The sequence below is a fragment of the Balaenoptera ricei genome, chromosome 3 (genome assembly GCF_028023285.1).
Source record: "Balaenoptera ricei isolate mBalRic1 chromosome 3, mBalRic1.hap2, whole genome shotgun sequence".
In the NCBI taxonomy this organism is placed as follows: domain Eukaryota; kingdom Metazoa; phylum Chordata; class Mammalia; order Artiodactyla; family Balaenopteridae; genus Balaenoptera; species Balaenoptera ricei.
Genome location: NC_082641.1, coordinates 157,113,442 through 157,121,463, shown reverse-complemented (window position 1 = coordinate 157,121,463; position 8,022 = coordinate 157,113,442).

The following is an 8,022-nucleotide window of genomic DNA, read 5'->3' as shown; positions in this document are numbered from 1 at the left end:
CCATGAAACTGTAAACACAGCACATGTCTCTGTGTCCTTTTCCTAACAATGGATTATTTTTTAAAATCTTTTAACTCTGTGTGTTGTTGTACAGGAGGGTCACTGAGGGATATATTTGAGGCTAGGACCCCTAACTCCATGAATAGCAAAGTTAATATCTGATGCAGCCAGGACGTTGCAAAGCCTCTTGGGACCCCAGGCACCCAGGATCGCTGTGCACGGAAGAGCCAGCTGCCCATTCGCTGCTCATCCCCCTGCAGGCTCCCCTGTCACTTGCTTACCTGGCCTCCTGTCTGTATGTTCCCTGTTGCAGCTCACGGTGCTTGACTGACTGAGCCCGAAGCATTCAGAGCCTCTTCTGCTGGGTGCTCAGAGCACTGATCCCAAGAGCTGCACCACCAAAACAGGATTCTAAGGGTCGACACAATGGGAAATCTTGCAGTTTATCCTCTTTCTAAGGACCCACTGTACTTTTTGTTAGTAAAGCCTCTTAGATAACCTTTAAGAAAGACACCTGGGTTTTTTTCCAAACTCACTCAACTTTTCCCATAATGAAATTTTTATTAATATCCCGCAGACTTGTGCTTCACAAAAACACTCAGGAAGTCTTTTCCAGAAGCGTATAGGTCGTGTCTGCAACAGTAGTTCTCGTGCAAATGCAGCAGTGAACTTTGCGTGACTGTTTCAAGGATGTTTAATGAAAGCCAAGGGCATGATTCCTAAAATGCAATTCAGTGAAGATAATTATACAAGGAAATAAACTAATATGGTTCAAGTCATTGGCCTTCTGGTAGACCAGTGAGAGGCATCTGCCTCAGACTGCCTACAGGGGTGGATGGGGCGGGGGACCTTGGATGGTCACTCCTAAAGGGCACTCCTCTCCCAGACTTTGTAAGTACTAAACAGCCCACAATTCGAGGTTAGACTCTCAGAGGGAAATCAAAAGCACTGTTATCTTGCTTTAATAATTGAGGATAGGATCTATATGCTTTGGAGAGGAGAAAAGCAAATGGCAGAGATGCCATCCAAGTAGGAAACTTGGTGAGCTAATCAGTATTCTCCCCTGAATGGAAGTCTCTATCCTCCTCCAGGACTGAGGCAGGGACGGACTTGCCTGAGGTCATATAGTGAGTTGGTAAGAGGAGAAAGTCACATCCAGTTCCCAGACTCTGTTCAGTGGTTACTCACCCTACCAACAACCCAAAGACCTCAGCTCTTCTTGAATATCTTGAACTGAGTTGTGGGCTTGTAAGGTGCCCAGAAGTTTTGTATGGTTTTGTTTTATTTCTAGTAAGTAGCTGGAAGTCTGAGACCACGGTTGATGCACAACCAGAGGAAAGGGAAGGAAAAGAGGAAAAAGTACATGAAGTGCGTCCTCCTGAACTCTTGCTATTTTGGTTTCAAACTTCACTTCTCCGTACTCTAACCATGAAAATACCGATGGTCATGGTGATGGCAGTGGCTGTGATTTACTGAGCACCCACTCTGTACTCTGTCCCGTCTTAAGCAGGCTCTCTTGATTCTCATGCTGGTTCTGTCTCATTTTTCTGACTTTTAAACCTTGGAATGTCCCACCCACTCCTCTTCTCCATCCTCACTCACTCCCTTGATGATCTCATGCAGCCCCAAGATTGTTAATGAACTACACACTGATGAGCGTATCCCAGCCCCGGCCTCTCCCGGGGCCCCGGATGCTCACACGCCTCTGTCTACCCATCACCTCCACTTGGGTATCCAACAGACTACTGCTGCTTAATGCGCCTGAAGCCAAATTCTTGGTTCCTGCACCCCACAACCAAAGGGTTCTCCTTTCACCCAGTTCTCCGTTTCAATATGTGACAACTCCAGTTTACCCATCGTTCAGGACAAAATCTTTTTTTTTATTGCAAAAGTGTTGTTTCTTTTTTCTTAAATTTTTATTGGAGTAGAGTTGATTTACAATGTTGTGTTAGTTGCAGGCTTACAGCAAAGTGAATCAGTTATACAGATACGTATATCTGCTCTTTCTTAGACTCTTTTCCCGTACAGGCCATTATAGAGTATTGAGTAGAGTTCCCTGTGCTATACAGTAGGTCCTTATTAGTTACCTATTTTATACACAGTAGTGTGTACGTGTCAATCCCAATCTCAGGACAAAATCTCGAGGTGTCTCTTTGTGTCTCACTATTCACCCAACCCACCCCTCATACTAGCTCATCCTACAGGTTCTACCTACAGAATATTTCCAGATTCTGACGGTCACTTATCACCACGACCACTGCTGAAATCCAAGCTCTCTTCCTCTCTCACCTGGAGATGCAGTCACCTCCGACCTGGTCTTTTGGCTTCTCCACTTACAGTGTTGTTGTTTTCTTTATTGGAGTATAATTGCTTTACAATGTTGTGTTAGTTTCTGCTGTACAATGAAGTGAATCAGCTATAGGTATACATATATCCCCTCCCTCTTGGACCTCCCTCCTCCCCCCCATCCCACCCTTCTAGGTGGTCACAGAGCACCGAGCTTACAGTCTTAAAAGCTACTTTCCACTGAACAACCAGAGTGGTCTTTCTAAAATATACATCAGGTCATTTCTCTGCTCAAGGCCACCAGTTGTTTCCCATCTCACTTAGAGTAACCCTGCCAGGCTGTATGATCCAACCAGCCCCTGCGTGCGTGCACACACACACACACACACACACCCTCTCTGCCCTCTTCTCCTTGACCCCCACTTTCCCACCCCTCCAGCCACACAGAGCTTCTTCATGCTCCTTGAACTTGCCAAGCACTCTCCCACTCCAGCACCTTTGAACTAGCTCTTTGCCGTACCTGGACATCTATATGGCACCTCATTTTCTTCCAGGTTCTGTTGAAGTATCATCTTATCAAAGATGCCTTCCTTGACTGTCCTTTAAGAAAAGTCATCCCCACATGCATACACTGTCTCCCCTACCCCTCAGCCCGGCTTTATTTTTCTTCTAAGTATCATAACCACCTGACACAGATGTCATTGCCGTTTTCCATCTTCCCATGTTAGACTATTAACATCCGAAGAGGAGAGACTGTTCTGTTTACTGCTTGATTTCCAGCACCTAGAATACGCCAGAGTATGGATTTATATGTTTATATTATTTGTTAAATCAATGAGTGCAGGTACCGTGATCCAATTTTACAGATGAAGAAACAGAGACTCTTAGAAGCTGATTACCTGCCAAAGACCAGTAAGCGGTTAAGTTCAACCAGTAAGTTCATCAGACACTGGAGTCTTTCTTTGCCTTGGTGTCCAGTCCCCTGTGGTGCCACCACGTCCATCACATTCACAACAATAAGGCATCTCCTTCTCCCGACCTCTCTTCTGCTGCTTCCGGGAAACAAACTGCTCTCGGGAGGTGTGGTGGGGAAATGCACAAACCAGCAACAGGCAGAGAGAAGTACAGGGTGTGTGCGGTTTTATTGGTGCCACACACCCGGCCTCTTCTGTCTCTTGTAATCGAGTTGCTGAAATGTGTACGGCTGGCCCAGATTCCAGGGCACCTACTCCAGAGGAAAAGCGGGGCTTGCAAAGGAGGCTGGAGATGCCCACGGCCACTTTGCTGAGCCTCATCACACGCGCTGCTCAGGCTTCTGGATTAATCATGAGATGTGGAAAAGAGCAGGAAATCTACCTCCGTAACTGCAGCTCAGCTGGGTTCCTTAGGACATTTCCCAGCAGGCAGAGTGATCCCCGCTTTGCCAGTACTGCAGGCCCATCCTTAAGCCCAAGATCCGCCATCCCCTCCTGGGAACAGAGTGCCTGACTCGCCCTCCCACCAAGACCTGCCGGGGGAGCCAGTGGACGCCCCTGACCCAGAGCTGCCAACAGATGCCGCCGCCCACCTGGCTGCCACAGGATGGGGCCGGGAGGGACAGGGCAGCTGGCCCCAGTCCGGCTTCCCGCTCCCCCTCCCCCGCCCCTCCCCCCCAGCGCTGACTCCCCCCAGCTCTCGTCAAACAGAACCAGCTCTGCTACTTACCAAGTGTAGCACCTTGGGCACGTTATTTAATCCAAGCCTCGGTTTCTGCGTGTAAAGTGGGGGTCAAGATCACGCTGACCTCCTAGGGCGGCTGTGAGACTGACCGAGACGAGGTCTACCTGGCAGCCAGCAGAGTGCTTGACCCGTAATGGAGCCGGGTAGGTGGCAGCTGTCATCAACACAGACTCAGAGGGCTGGCAGGGGTATCAGAAACCTTTCAGCCAGTGGGAGGCACTGCCAACTACACCCCTGGTAGGCAGGGAGAGCTGGACCAGTTGCCAGCCAGCCCATCCCTCAGTCTCTGGGGCAACTGCAGGGGTTCCTACCAGCCCCTCCCTCCTTCCTGCATCTGATTCCGATGCCATCAGCAGTCAGTGAGCCCAGAGGGACTCTCCAAAGCTCCCCTGGCTTTCCAGTTTCTAATTTCTACCATGATAACCTACCGTGGGTCCAGAGAAAGGCAAACTCTTGGCCACCTGAGGGACAGGGAGGCAAGATACCCAGTCTCGCTGTGGCTGATGGTAGAAAGCACGATGGCAACTCAGGTTTCTAAGCCTCCAAAGACAGTGGGGCCAGGCATGTGCCTACCAGCTTGGGTGAGTCTATTGCTACATCTTGGGGAACTGTGTTAGCCGCCTGGCATCCTGTTGGTGACATGACCTGGCTCACAGTGAGAGTGTTAACACACAGGAATCAGCAGACGTTGCCAGTCAAGGTGCCTCCCTTACCCCAACCCCCAAGAGCTGGTGAACGTTTATCAGCCCACCACCCAGCAAGACTGTTCTCGCTCCCCACCCCTGCCTTGGTTGCTTGTAACTATTCCCCTCCCACTACACGCCCATCTCAAGTGTTCCTGAAATAAACCGCCAGAGACAGGTGATGAGAAGCCACTGGGGATGCGGGCAGGGGGGCTGACCCCCTGAGCCAGCATTAAGGCTCCGCCTCCCTCCTTTCACTGTCTGTGCTCCTTCTCGGAAGAAAGTTCACCAGCAGGTATTTGGATGCAAAGACTCATCACCAAGATCTTTGCACCAGTGCTCCGAGGTGCATGTGGAGCAAAGAGGCAACCAGGAAAATGGCTCAGAGCCCCGGAACTCTGACCTCTAGGGGACCACCTAGGGTCACAGAGACTTGTGGACTCCGCCCAGACCCCATGGAGAGCCTTGTGAGGAAGAGCTTGTGGGGCTGGTGGAAAAGGAGGGCTATCCAGTGTCAGCCAGCATCAGCGAGCTCAGCAGAGACCTCAGCTTCTCTGGGGTCACATCTGCATCGCCCCTTGAGGAAGCTGAAAGGAATCCAGGGCAGCAGCCTTGAGGCTGAGGGAGACGGAGCATCTCTGCCCCCATGCCCTTCACCAAATGGACACTGGCCGTTCTGTTCCATCAGGAGCATCGCTGAGCAGCAGCAGCTTCTCCAAGGACCCGGGGGCCCCGGATACTGGGAGTGGCACCGCGGGACCCCCGATGGGCATCCCCCTCCCTCCCCCTCTCTCCCCCACGGAACCCCTTCCCTCCGCAGCAGTAGGTTTCTCCCTGAACTTTACCCTTAAGGGAATCTGGTGCATTCTCTCCTACAATATTTATGACCCACATCAATTTTTCATTCATCCCATCACTCAGCTTCTCAGGCGAGTTTGGAAACTTTCCCTCTGAGTTCTCCTTCTGCTGAGGGTGAGATGGGGACCGGAGTAAAGCCCCAGGGACCTGCTGCACCATCCGCCCCGCCATCCTCCTGCCCAGAGAGCCAGTGTCTGCCACGTTAACTGCCAGCCCGTCCGCCCCTCTTTCTAAGCCGCTCACAATCTGATTACACCTCAACGTCCAACCTTACACCCCACCTCTGCGGCCCCTGGCCCCCCCCCCCCCCACTTCTCACTGTGATCTGCAAACACAAAGCTTCCCCTCCCTCTCTGGGTGGGGAAAGGGGTTCCTATTGCTTCTGACCCTGTCCTTCCTTTGGTGCATCTGGCCCTGCCTCATCCTCCAAGCCCAGACCAATTCCACATCTTCCCCCAAGCCACGTTTCCCCTCATCTAACCCCCATACCATCTCCTTGCTCATCCCTGTTTCACTTCAGCCAGTAATTAATGACTCAGTATTTAGCTGTTCTTTAACTATTCTCTCTGGCTGAAATGTAAGCTCCCTAAAGACAGAGTCTGCACTTTCACACTTCTGTGGCCTGGTTCCCATGGGGCTTACGGTATATAGCACCAGCTACGTAGCAGGTGCTTCATAAATAACTAGATACAGAAATAAATAGCAAAGAATAAAATAACATAATAAAATGATAAATAATAATATAATTATAAATAAACGATTTAATACATAACTTGGTGGAAATCATTTGGACTTTTCTCTAATTTCTACCATGGGTCTTGGTAGAAGACCCATGGTAGAAATTATTATAATTGGGTCTTGTTTTTATCTGGTCTAATCTCAGATGTAATGACGATAATACAGAGATGTTCTTATCTCTGAGAAATACGATAGTATGTTAATTATATTAATAATAATAACGATTGCTCCAATTTATTGAGCCCTTACTCTGTGCTGGAAGCAGCAAAGTGTTTTGCAGGCACTATCTAGCTGACCTTTCAGGTAAGTGTTGTTATAACCCCCATTTCACAGGTGAAACACAGAGAGGTTGTGACTTGTCCAAGGACACACAGCTAATACGCGTTAGAGCAAATGCTCAACAGCTGTAGCTCAGACCAGGGCCCATGCTTAAACGTCGCCTCGTTCCTGCCACAGCTAGTAGCCCTGCATCCCTACATCCCTGCGCACAGTCTCCAGGAGGGCAGCCTGAGGTGTGGACAATGCAGTAGCCACCAAAGGCCGGTGCAACCAGCCCAGCGAAAGAGGAGAACCTTCAGGTAAATATGGGGAATGAGCATAAACACTTATATCTGCTCCCGCCTGAAATACCAGAAATGTTACGTAAAGGAATAACAAAAGGGTCGCTCCCCAAAGACAGGGAGAGGAGGGGAAGCCACAGCATCAACACGACACAACAACCAAGACCCAACACGGCCAAAATTAAATAAATAAAATAAATTTTAAAAAATTATATCAGAAACGAAAGTACTTCTATTTAGAGACAGATTCAGCAGTAAGGATACTGACAGCAACAGAGAAAAAACAAAAGAAAAAAACCATTAAAAATTAGAGAGTACAAAACAATGAGAAAGACACAGCCCAGGTTCATTTAATACAGGGACAACTAGTCCTTAATACCTTACCTGTCTAGTAGAAATCACTACAATGCAACTTATTTTTACTGTGCATAATGTCACTCTAATTTATCTAGAAAGGATTAAATTGTGTTCAGCATTTTCTTTTTAAGAAGCATGAACTCGTTAAATTTAAAAGTTTTTTAGTTAAAATGTTTATAACATAGAATCCTAAAATAGTTTTCTCCTGATAGTCTGCCTTCCTCTATATGTACAAGCAGTCATACGTGATGATCTGACTGGACCTGTTGAGAAAGAAAAGGCAACTCTGCCCCAGAAGCTACTTTGCATGAACCTGAGATGAGGTGGAAGAAGGAAAATCACTGGACTGACTGAAGCAGAGTGATGATTAGGGATCAATGAAAACAGAACAGTAAACTGAGGGCCATGAATCCTGGCACAGCAAACAGGAGTAAATGAAAGTTTTCAGGAAAATAGTTATGTGGGATGCATATGCAGTCAACTAACCTTTGACCACGGTGCCCAAAACACAAAATGGGGAAAGGATAGTCTATTCAATAACTGGTGTTAGGAAAATTGATACCCACATGCGAAAGAATACCATAGACAAAAATTAACTTGAAATGGATTAAGGACTTAAATGTAAGACCTGAAACCATAAAACTTCTAGAAGAAAACATAGGTGGTAAGCTATTTGACATAGGTCTTCGCCATATCTTTCTGGGTTTGACACCAAAAGCACAAGCAATAAAAGTAAAAATAAACAAGTAGAACCACATCAAACTAAAAAGTTTCTGCGCAGCAAAGGAAACAACCAACAAAATGAAAAGGCAACCTATAGA